We start from the raw sequence: 12,918 nt of genomic DNA, 5'->3' as shown, positions 1-12,918 counted from the left end.
AGTTGGCGTTGGCTACAATTTCCCTGATATCATACTGACATGTATGTTTGTCTTATATTCCCACAATAGTATGAGCCTTTTAGAGAAATATTTATATTTTCCTTTCCTATATGGGCTAGTGTTAGGTGTGTGTAGTCAGAAGATGATCATTAAGTATTTAAATAAAGAACGAATGATGATCACTACAATTATTTTAAGTCAAATCTAATCTAGCAACCTGTGCCTTTATAATGAGTTCCCAATGGCTACCTTTTAAGCTGGTCAAAGCCTTGCTAGTCAAAGATGATCTATGACAGTGCTTCTGAGTATTTTTAGTACTGCTGTTGAGAGGGCTAGCATTTACTGGGTGCTAATTCTGTGACAGACACTTTTTTTTTTTTTTTTTTTTTTTTGAGACTGAGTGAACTCTGTCACCCAGGCTGGAGTGCAGTGGCACGATCTCGGCTGACTTGAATAAGCTCCACCACCTGGGTTCATGCCATTCTCCTGCCTCAGTCTTCTGAGTAGCTGGGACTACAGGCATCCGCCACCATGCCCAGCAATTTATTTTGTATTTTTTAGTAGAGATGGAGTTTCACTATATTAGCCAGGATGGTCTTGATCTCTTGACCTCGTGATCCTCCCGCCTTGGCCTCCTAAAGTGCTGGGATTACAGGCGTGAGCCACCGCGCCCAGCCAATAGACACTATTTTAAAAACATTATTTTCTTTAGTCAGTACAACAGTCTTAGGAACTCTTACTGTCTGTAGTGAAGATAGGGAAACTGAGGTTTATAAGGAATTAATAATTTATTGCTCAAGCGTAAGAGTAAATGAATAACTAGGAGATAATGAATAACCTGGCCATTTATTCTCAAAGAGCATGAATATACAAAATAGGCTGATTTGAGACATGCCGTTCTCTTCCTGGAAATTGACTTTGGTGGAATGGTCAAGCTCTTACTTCAGAAGTCATAAAGAGCTGTGTATGGAGAAGGTAACAGTATGTTAAAACAACAGATCCAGCCATAGAATAGGTTCTTAATGGTTCTGAAATATAAGCAAACATGCTGGAGAACTTTATCATTATTTCTGGTCTGGCTGACTCTGTGGCTCATGTTTGTAATCCCAACTCTCTGGGAGGCTGAGGCAGGGAGATTGCTTGAGCCTAGGAGTTTGAGACCAACCTGGGCAACATAACGAAACCATGTCTTTACAAAAAAATTTTTTTAAAAATTGGGTGGGCATGGCGATGCAGGCCTATAGTCCCAGCAGCTCAGGAGGTTGAGGTGAGAAGATCACTTGAGCCTGGAAGTTCGAAGTTGCAGTGAGCCATGGTCATGGCACTGCATTCCAGCCTGTGTGGCAGAGCAAGACCCTGTCTCCAAAATAAAAAATAAAATAAAATAAAACATAGTTGTTTCTGACTTAGCAGAATGTGTTATAATGGAAACTCTGTGCTTCTATCAATCCAGTACTGCAACTCTCTCCCACTCATTTAAGAATAAATCCTTAAGAATCCCAAGACATAAACATATACCACAGTCCTGTCCATTGGGCCAGTATATTATAGGATAGTCACACAAGTCTGGAAACTATCAGGCTGTTACTCTGTGAGAATAATGGGAAGGGTTCTAATCTTCATTCTCATTCCAAAGTAAGGTTTACTTTCTAGAACTGAGATGCAATATAAAGTACCCACATAAAAGGTTTGTGGCTTATGAAGAAAAACGAGCCTGGATTAGGATTGTTAGGATTTCATGGAGCGTGCTTTTTCCATTAACACCAAGAAGATAAATTTAGTTGTCTTTTTCTGCTAGAGCTTTGTGGAATGGAATTAGTGAAGTAAAAGGCATGTTCCCTTTGTTTGTTTTTGTTGCAGAAATAAATGGGTGAGGACACTTTAATGATTTCATGTGTGCATTGTGGCTACTTGTCCTAAACATAAAATTATACAACTAAATGAAAATCTCTCTTTCAATTCATTTTAACATAGTGATTTGCTGCTTATTAGCGCAATCTGGCAAAAAATATTAGCCAAGCAGCTAATATTTTGTTTATATCTTTGCCCTAGCAAAGATGTAACAAATCCCCTAACATACACCTGTCACTAAGGTATTATTTTAAAAATCACCAAGGACCATGTAAACACTGATAGTACTAAAAACTGTCAGTTCATTTATTCTTTCTTTAAAAATAGAACGAAAACAAAGCAATTAACTGCAAAGGGCTATATTAACCCATTGCAAAGGTTACATATTTAAACGTAGGGGAGTAAGGAAGTACAAAAGTTGAACGACAAAAGAGAGAATCTTGAAAGTGGCTAAAGCAACTTATCTCACTTAAAAGAGTCTCAATAAGGCTGACAGCTGATTTCTCTTCAGAGACCATGGAGGTTAGAAGACAGTGGATGGCATATTCACAGGGCTGAAGGAAAGGCTATCAAGCAAGAGTTTTATCTGTAGAAAAACTCCTTCAATTTTGAAGGAGAAATTAAGGTATTTCCAGATAAACATAACCTGAGAGAATTTTCCACTTGTAGACCTGTTCTACAAGAAATACCAGTGGAAGTCCTTCAGGCTGAAATAAAAGGATATTAGATCACAATTCAAATCCACATGAAGAAGTAACACTAATAAGGTAACTGCATAGGTAAATATAAAAGACAGTATATTTTTGTTTGTAGCATTTTTTTCTTCTATCTGATTTAAAATACAATGACATTAAAGAAATAATGATAAAACTATATGTGTTTGGCTAATAGTGTATTCAGAAGTAATTTGTATAACAATAACACAAAGAAGAGGGTAGAGAACAGAGCTATTTAGAAGCAAGATTTTACATGCTATTGAAATTAACTTGGTATTAATTCTAACTACCTTGTTATAAACTGAGATAATATTAATCACCAGGGATTAAGAAAACAACTAAAATGCATATTAATAGAAATAACAAAGGAATTAAAATGATACATTATAAAATATAGATTTTTTTATAAAAGAAGGCAGTAATAGAGAGAGGACAAAGAGACAACATATAGAAAACAAATAACAAAATGGTAGACATAAATCCTACCTTAGGAGTAATTTATTTAATTTAAATGTATTAAATAGTCCAATCAAAAAAGCAGATGTTGAAAGAATGGATAAGAAAATATTATCTATCTGTATTCTCTATATACGAGACACACATTAGATTCACATAAGAGACACAAATTAGTTGAAAGTAAAAGAATGGAGAAAGATATGCCATGCAAACAGTGACTGAAAGAGAGCTGACTACACTAATATCAGTATGTTGTGTATCAGACACAATAGATTTTCTTAAATAATAAAACTGCATTTTTTATGTTACAAGAAGATCTTATATAATATCTGCATGATATACCAATTTTCTCATAATCCCTTCTGCAATATCATTTCATTAACATTCTGGTCCACAGGTTGATTCAACAAGATCTGGAAGGTAGGCAGGAGGATGTTAAAAGAAACGTACTGAGGGGTAAAAGGAACCAAACATTTACTGACTCAGGCACCTAGACTTGATTTCTGTTCACCTGTTGCCTTGAAGAAACTGCCTGAGCTCATATACCTCACCTCCATAAGGGGCATGACCTTTGGGAATTTACCAGGTCCTTATCCCTGTGAACTCAGAATCTTGCTTGGTAGGAGTTTATAATTGACTTTTTTTTTTTTTTTTTTTTTTTTTTTTTTGAGACAGAGTCTTGCTCTGTCACCTAGGCTGGAGTGCAGTGGTGTGATCTCAGCTCGCTGCAACCTCCACCTCCCAAGCTCAAGCAATTCTCATGCTCCATCCTCCCGAGTATCTGTAGCTACAGACCTGTGCCATCACACCTGGCTAATTTTTGTAATTTTTCTGTTTTTAAGTAGATATGGGGTTTTGCCATGTTTGCCAGGCTGGTCTTCAACCCCTGGCCTGAAGAGATTCACCTGCCTCAGCCTCTCAAAGTGCTGGGATTACAGGTATAAACCACCATGCCTGGCTGACACAATAGATTTTAAAGGACAATAATTTTACTACAGACAAAAAAGGACATGTTATAATGATAGAAGGCTCAAACTGTGAAGAAGACAAGGAATTGTAAACATTTATGCACCCAAAATGTATCAAGCAAAATTGGCAAAATTAAATGGAGAAATAGAAAATTTAACAATAATAGTTGGAGATTTCACTACTCCACTTTACATAATGAACAGAAGATCCACAAGGAAATAGAAGATATGAACAACACTAAAAACTAACTAGGCCTAATAGACATTTCCATCCAACAACAGTGGAATACATATTCTTCTTAGTACTCAAGGACTGTTCCAGGATAAGCCATATATGCTAGACCATAAAATAAATTTCAGGGAAATTTAAAGGGCCAACATCATGCAAAGTATATTCTCCAACTACAATGGAATGAAATTAGAAATAAAAAACATAAGAAAATTTAGTAAATTCTCAAATACTTGGGAATTAAACAATATACTCCCAAATAACCAATAGGTCAAAGAACAAAGCAGGGTAAACATATATGTATATCCATATTAATGAATTAATTTAAAGAATTTTTAGTCACATTATGGTTTAAAAATAATTTTTCACTATTGCTCAAATAAAGTGCCTCATTGCCATGATGAAATTGGATACGGGAGATGTTAGCTTGCTAAAAATGACATATAATTATTATGTAAAAGGGACATTAAAAGACTAACAACTAATTTTGAAGGATTCATATTCTTACTTTAGAAAGGATGATTCCTGTTAAGACATTTTTACCTATACATACCTGCTGTTTGGATTTTGTTTCTAGTGGAATAGACTAATTTATATTACTATCTATCTTATTGACATCTCAAAGACCTTGGTTTAAATTTATGCTTCAGTTAGACAAAACCTTAAGTTACAAGGAAAAGTTGTTTATGTAAGTGAATTTAGAAATTTAGCTATCTATACTTGAAAAAACATTGGCACTACATCTCAGTGGTATGATATAGTCCACATCTTTTTATGGACTTTTTGTTTTATTATATCCTTTAGTGCCATTAAGGGAAAACTATTTAGTTACTCTAGGAATAGCCAAACATTGTTCCCAGAAATGCCTGTGTTATTTCTATCATGGTACATTGTTAAGTTCAGAGCACATGTGTTTAGGAGTCTTGATGCTGGCTGAGGAATGGCAAGGACCTTTATTACAAATAGTGGATTTTATTTAATTTTGAAATTACATTGAATGATGAAAAAATAGGTCCTGCAATAATTTAGAGAAAACCTGTCTTTTCAGAGCAAACACAAATCAATATTGGGTGTTTCAATTGAATGGATGCACTTTCAATTATAATAATCTTCATGGTAGTTGAAAGACAGACCAAAGCCAAAATCATGATATATACAAAAATGTTGCTGGAAGCACTATCTGCTACTAGCTATCTGCTCATGCTGTTTACCTTCACGGAATTTCTAGGTTCAAAATCAGCCATTTATTTAGAACGCCAAAGTACCCACCAAGGAAGCATATTGTATAGTTTTGTTGTGACAAAGCGTGTGGCTAGAAAATACCAGAAATTAGAGTTGGGGTCACAAAGAGTCTGTGTACATTTCTTATGTCTGAGAGGTTTTTTTCCTCATGATAATTCAGTAGATTCCTATAAATGACTTTCTTTAGTCACAAGTTGTTTTCATTTAGAAGAAAATTAAAGGTATTTAAATAAGTAAATAAATAACATGCCCATTACATATTAACATGAGAAACTTTTTTTAATGAAAGATAACCATATTTAAAAAAAAATTAGTGAGGAGAGTAGCAGTGTTTGCATTGTTGCAAATAGCTTTGAGATTTAACTTAATACAAGACAGCTGGATTTTCGTATCTGCTTCTGCATGCAATCTGTAGCAATATGTGTTTTGGTTTGAGAATATAAGGAAAATTTGGCCTTCCATAGATAATATTGTTGAAAAAGGAAGAAGCATTTTAAGAATCTTTGCAGACAATTATGGAGATTTTTCTTTAATACCACACCCAAACTTGAAAAGTAGTAGTTTCCTAAAGGTTGGTCACAATGTAGAATCTGACACCATATCAATAATTTTTTAATACTCTTGTTACATTAAAATTTGTTGGTCTATCTTGCACTTTGAATGGGCTTTTTACCCTTGCTTGATATGTGTCACACGTTGGTCATTTGGAAAAAATGTGTTTCACTAAATTACACAGATTTTCCAAATGCTGACACACTTCATTATACATTATCTAACAAATCACTTTCATTAATTACACCATTTATCTCATTAGAAAATTCTAAGTATTGATAAGATACCATGGTGGCCAAGGCACATTTTCAAAAATTTGAAGTTTTCCTTGAAAGCTCTAATTTTTTTTCTTTTTTTTATTATTTATTATTTTTTTATTTTTATTTTTTATTATTATTATACTTTAAGTTCTAGGGTACATGTGCATAACGTACAGGTTTGTTACATATGTATACTTGTGCCATGCTGGTGTGCTGCACCCATCAACTCATCAGCACCCATCAACTCGTCATTTACATCAGGTATAACTCCCAATGCAATCCCTCCCCACTCCCCCCTCCCCATGATAGGCCCCAGTGTGTGATGTTCCCCTTCCCGAGTCCAAGTGATCTCATTGTTCAGTTCCCACCTATGAGTGAGAACATGCAGTGTTTGGCTTTCTGTTCTTGTGATAGTTTGCTAAGAATGATGGTTTCCAGCTGCATCCATGTCCCTACAAAGGACACAAACTCATCCTTTTTTATGGCTGCATAGTATTCCATGGTGTATATGTGCCACATTTTCTTAATCCAGTCTGTCACTGATGGACATTTGGGTTGATTCCAAGTCTTTGCTATTGTGAATAGTGCCACAATAAACATACGTGTGCATGTGTCTTTAAAGTTCATATGGAACCGAAAAAGAGCCCGCATTGCCAAGACAATCCTAAGTCAAAAGAACAAAGCTGGAGGCATCATGCTACCTGACTTCAAACTATACTACAAGGCTACAGTAACCAAAACAGCCTGGTACTGGTACCAAAACAGAGATATAGACCAATGGAACAGAACAGAGTCCTCCGAAATAATACCACACATCTACAGCCATCTGATCGTTGACAAACCTGAGAGAAACAAGAAATGGGGAAAGGATTCCCTATTTAATAAATGGTGCTGGGAAAATTGGCTAGCCATAAGTAGAAAGCTGAAACTGGATCCTTTCCTTACTCCTTGTACGAAAATTAATTCAAGATGGATTAGAGACTTAAATGTTAGACCTAATACCATAAAAACCCTAGAAGAAAACCTAGGTAGTACCATTCAGGACATAGGCATGGGCAAAGACTTCATGTCTAAAACACCAAAAGCAACGGCAGCAAAAGCCAAAATTGACAAATGGGATCTCATTAAACTAAAGAGCTTCTGCACAGCAAAAGAAACTCCCATCAGAGTGAACAGGCAACCTACAGAATGGGAGAAAATTTTTGCAATCTACTCATCTGACAAAGGGCTAATATCCAGAACCTACAAAGAACTCAAACAAATTTACAAGAAAAAAACAAACAACCCCATCAAAAAGTGGGCAAAGGATATGAACAGACATCTCTCAAAAGAAGACATTCATACAGCCAACAGACACATGAAAAAATGCTCATCATCACTGGCCATCGGAGAAATGCAAATCAAAACCACAATGAGATACCATCTCACACCGGTTAGAATGGCGATCATTAAAAAGTCAGGAAACAACAGGTGCTGGAGAGGATGTGGAGAAATAGGAACACTTTTACACTGTTGGTGGGATTGTAAACTAATTCAACCATTATGGGAAACAGTATGGCGATTCCTCAAGGATCTAGAACTAGATGTACCATATGACCCAGCCATCCCATTACTGGGTATATACCCAAAGGATTATAAATCATGCTGCTAGAAAGCTCTAATTTTATTAGCAACAATTACTCTCAGTTATTTTCCTTACAGTGACAGGCACTTCGGGTTCATTTTTGATGAAATGTATGCCAATTACTCAGGTCCGAATAATCAGTTAATCGAATCTTTCAAGTAAAAATGTTTTTCTGTTTTTAAGAAGACAGCTAGTTTGGCTTGCAACTCAAACAATTCCACAAGTACCTTTCCTCAGCACAGACATTGTACACTTGTATGCAGCAGAAAGACTTTATGTGCATGTCCCATCTCATCACACAGAATATTAAAAAGAGGCATGCCCAACAGTTGAGATTTGATCAAATTAAGTTTTTTCCTGCTTCATCAAGAATATTAGTAAATAAAATGCATGTTGTAGGTTTTTTCCTAAAGATGAGGGTACAGTTTTAAGGGATACAATGACTATAAATACAATGTGATACCACTGCCTTGATTCTTGATAATTGACAGCAGCAGTTTTACCTGCTATCACTTCTGCACCATCGGTGCAAATATCAACACAGTGAGAAAACATATAACATCCTAGTGTTCTTACGAAAGTAATTATGATGCCCAAGAGTCTATGTGCTATGCTTTTTTTTTTTTTATACTTTAAGTTCTAGGTTACATGTGCACAATGTGCAGGTTTGTTATATATGTATACATGTGCCATGTTGGTGTGCTGCACCCATTAACTCATCATTTACATTAGGTATATCTCCTAATGCTATCCCTCCTCCCTCCCCCCTCCCCACAATAGGACCTGGTGTGTGATGATCCCCTTCCTGTGTCCAAGTGATCTCATTGTTCAGTTCCCACCTATGAGTGAGAACATGCGGTATTTGGTTTTCTGTTCTTGCGCTAGTTTGCTGAGAATGATGGTTTCCAGCTGCATCTGTGTCCCTACAAAGGACACGAACTCATCCTTTATATGGCTGCATAGTATTTGCCAAAATTGACAAATGGGATATAATTAAACTAAAGTGCCATGCTTTTTGAGAACTAGTGCTTTGTTTATACTTATGATGAAGCCATCCAATTTTAGAGATACAAAAACATAAGGTACATAGGTTTTAATATTCAAACTGAGAAAGAAAATTTTAAAAATCTCATATTTAGGTTTTAACCTGACTTCTGTGCTGTTCAACTGTGAAAATAAAACCATGTTATTAATATAAATTGTGACGGGACCAATCTACAGCTTCTCTACTCTAAAGTACATTTTGCTTACTCAGGGTCATATCTAAAAGACATTACTTTATTATGATAGTGTAGTTTAGAAACATTAAAATTTATTTCTAAATTTATTTTAACTGACTATATATAATGTATAATATGTTGTTTTGAAACACATATACATTGTGGTGCAGCTAAGTTGAGATAATTAATATATACATTATCTTTGATACTTTTTGTGGTGAGAATACTTAGGAATATTTCTCTTGGCGATATTCAATACTACAATACATTGTTGTTAGCTATAGTTATCATGGTTTACAATAGATCTCTTGAACTTATTCCTCCTGTCTAACAGAAACTTTATGTCTTTTGACCAAGAGCTCCCCAGTCTCTTCCCCACAACGCTGCTCTTAGTGCCTACCCTTTTACTCTATAGTTCTATGAGAGTAATTTTTATAGATTCTACATATAAGTGAGATCATGCAGTATTTGTCTTTCTGTGCCTGGCTTATTTCACTGAATGTAATGCCATCTAGTTTTGTCCATATTGTTGAAAATGACAGGATTTCCTTTTATTTGTTAAGACTGAAAGGTATTCCATGTGCATGCATATATATATGTGTGTGTGTGTATATATATATATATCACATTTTCTTTATTTTTTCATTGATGGACACTTAATTTCATTTCATGCCTTGGCTATTATGAATAATGCTGCAGTGAACATGGCAGTGCAGATACCTCTTTGACATATTTACTTCATTTCCTTTTGATACATACCCAGTAGTGGGATTGCTAGATCTCGACTAGAAATATTTTGTGCTTCTGCTTCTGTCCTTACATAGCTGTTTATGATAGACAATAAATATTAGGCAGATACCTAAACACTCTTAAAATACCAACAAAAAAACCTGTGATACCATTCTCAAGTAGTGTATTTCCAATTTTATTCTTTCTTTGCATAGTACTTGATAGAATGCTGAGCACCCTGAATGAACACAATCTTAACTGATGTTGGTGCTACTCAGTTATTGGAATAATTTAAAATGTACCTTTCTTGATCAATTAGTATTTTCATTACAGCTCACTTATTTAATTGATCTAATAAAACACTAAGCCTATTAGAATGTGAAGAAATCAAAGAGAAGTGTAGAAAATGTTTTATAAAATTCATCTAACATATCCACTGTGCTGTGTATTTTGCAGCTATTTTCAAAAAGTTTATGTCCATATCCATGTTTTATTGACACACATACAATAGATACATACATTGCTTGAGATGGTAGTTTCTTTGATGGCTGTATCTTATTTCTCATATACCTGTAATATTTAGCACACAGAATTTGCATGACCAAAGTTTGTTAATAGTTTGAATTTTAAATTTCCCTTCATGGGCATAAGTTTATGAACTCATTTCCAGCTGAGTTTAAGAGTTTTCAAGGGTCAGAAAGGTTGCAAGAATCACATTAAAAAAAAAAAAAGTTGTTGCTGAAAATTCTCTCTTAGGCTCAAGCGCCTCAATTTTCAAATGTGGTTGATTTTAATTAAAGTTTAAAGAGAAAAAGAAACTGTTGGAAAGATATTGGGACTAAATAATTCACTTCTAGTGAATAGGGAGTTTGTGGTTTGAGTTAATAGTATTCATTACACTGATTAAAGGCAGTGGGCCATTTTGCCCTTGTTTATTTTCCAAGCCAGTGTTTTCAGTAATGGGGGATGGCTGGTATTTGATGTTTTATGTAATGAGGTATTTACTGATGGGCTACTTTGACTTCTCTGCTTAAATGGATAACCACTTGAAAGGAACTGATCAGAAGAACAATTTCTTTTCTAGAGCTGGACCATTTATTCCAAACTCAGACAGTAAGAAAACAATTGAATAGTTTTTATTGCCACCAGCTGTGCTATGGTTATTTGAACAAATGGAAGACTAAAGTAATTGTACAATCTCATTTTATACAGCATTACACAAAATCAGGATTCTTTTGCCTAATAAATATTGCATTTATAGTTAACTTAGATTTCCATTGCTATGATGAGTTTGCTGCCCTTTGAGGGTTAATAAGTGGGTCTATCAAAGTTAAGTCTTCTGGAAGTCCAGGGAATGTGCTGCTTCGGGGTTTGTAGCAAATTCGTGATTATTGTTTTGCAGGTACACACACACACACATACATACACATATATGGAATATGTAACATGGAATATATATAAATAAAACTCTAAACTTTGAAAAATTATAGTTCCTCATCAAGGAATTCCAGTGATTTATATCACTTGGCTACTCTAGGGCTTTGGAAAAGTGGGTGTTTAAATGTTTTAAGAGGTAATTTTCCAAGCAATTGAGCAGGTAGTTAAAAATACCTTGTTTTCATTTCCTTGCCTGAGAAAATCCTAAAGTCTAAAGGTTTAAAAGAGAGTAGAAGGAACTACATTGAGTAGAGCCTGAAGTGTATGTACCAGAGAAGAAAACTTTCACCACTCACCAGTCTCCAGAGTCTACTGATCAGTGTATGAAGTCATTGCGTTTGAAATATGAGCATGGGAAGCTGGGCATGGTGGTGTGTGCCTATAGTCCCAGCTACTCAGAAGGCTGAAGTGGGAGGATTGCTTGAGGCCGGAGTTGGAGGTTGGAGTGAGTCTTGATAGTGTCACTGCACTTTAGCCTGGGCAACAGAGGGAGACCTTGTTTAAATTATATGTGTGTGTGTGTGTATATATATATATATACACACACATATATATATATATGTGCATACATACACACATACACACACACACACACACACACACACACACACACACAGGAACCAGGGTGGCCTCTTCCTATTTGGGCTGCCTAAATATGTAGTTGCATGGTGATTGTTGGTGTGCCTTTTGATTCTTATAACTTATTAAGTGTTATCATTGGGGTGAAAAGATCTCTTGAGTTTGATAGAGGTAAGCAGTCCACAGAAAAGGGCTAGACAGTGTTTTCTCAACCTCAGCACTATTGCTATTTTGGGCTGGATAAATCTTTGTTGTAGGGGCCTGTTGTGTTTGTTATAGGAGGTACAGTTGTATCCCTGGCTTCTATCCACTAGCACACTCAGCCCACATTGTGACAACCAAAAATGTCTTTAGGCATTGCCAGATGTCCCCTGGGTTGGGGCACTGTGTAGTGGCAAAATGGTCCTTGTTGAAATCCACTGTAATAGACAGTGAACTCCTAGCAAGTGATACTGGTTCTCAGTCATCTGTGTATCCTCAGTGGGATATCTTCAAGGGGCCTGGCATGGAGTTGCTTCTCAATAAATGTTTGTAGATATTTTTTAAAAAACCTGTGACTTAGAAAAGAAAGGGGATTTCTTTTCGTGTTGCGTTCTTTGTCACTGATTTCCTGCTATTGGTAGAACAGGCATAGAATAAAACAGTTCAATGCTGCATTACTTATGAAAAGCAAAAGCTCAGAAAAACTTCTGGATGTTTCATAATATAGAAAAGTCCAAGTTAATATGGTACATTTCTTTTGTGGGATACTACCTCCATAAAACAGGTTGTCTATCAAAACTTTAAACGTTATTGTTTCTATAAAAAGTTAGGCTATAAACTTACATAATCATCTGTTTTTAATATGTATGTGTATACATACGTAGTATATTATTTCTTGGTGAAAAAAGAGTAGGAGGAAAAATGCTAAATTATTAGTCATGGTTGCTTTTGGCAATATGATTACATTTTATGTGTACCTTCTGAGTAATTATTGAGAAGATGCCTTCTTTTTCTTTGGTCTTTTGACAAGCTAAATAAAACCAACAGAAAACCAGCCAAGTCTGAGTGAATTT

The 12,918-nt window shown here is 35.4% G+C and overlaps 1 protein-coding gene across 4 annotated transcripts in view; it reads left to right on the top strand.

Annotated features, from left to right (window-relative positions):
• The window catches only part of HDAC9 (histone deacetylase 9), a 910,581-nt gene that overhangs the window by 173,780 nt on the left and 723,883 nt on the right, over positions 1 to 12,918 (top strand). The gene's annotated exons all lie outside the window — the stretch shown is intronic.

Source organism: Chlorocebus sabaeus, chromosome 21 (assembly GCF_047675955.1).
Source record: "Chlorocebus sabaeus isolate Y175 chromosome 21, mChlSab1.0.hap1, whole genome shotgun sequence".
Lineage (NCBI taxonomy): Eukaryota > Metazoa > Chordata > Mammalia > Primates > Cercopithecidae > Chlorocebus > Chlorocebus sabaeus.
This window is presented reverse-complemented; position numbering and strand designations above follow the sequence as displayed.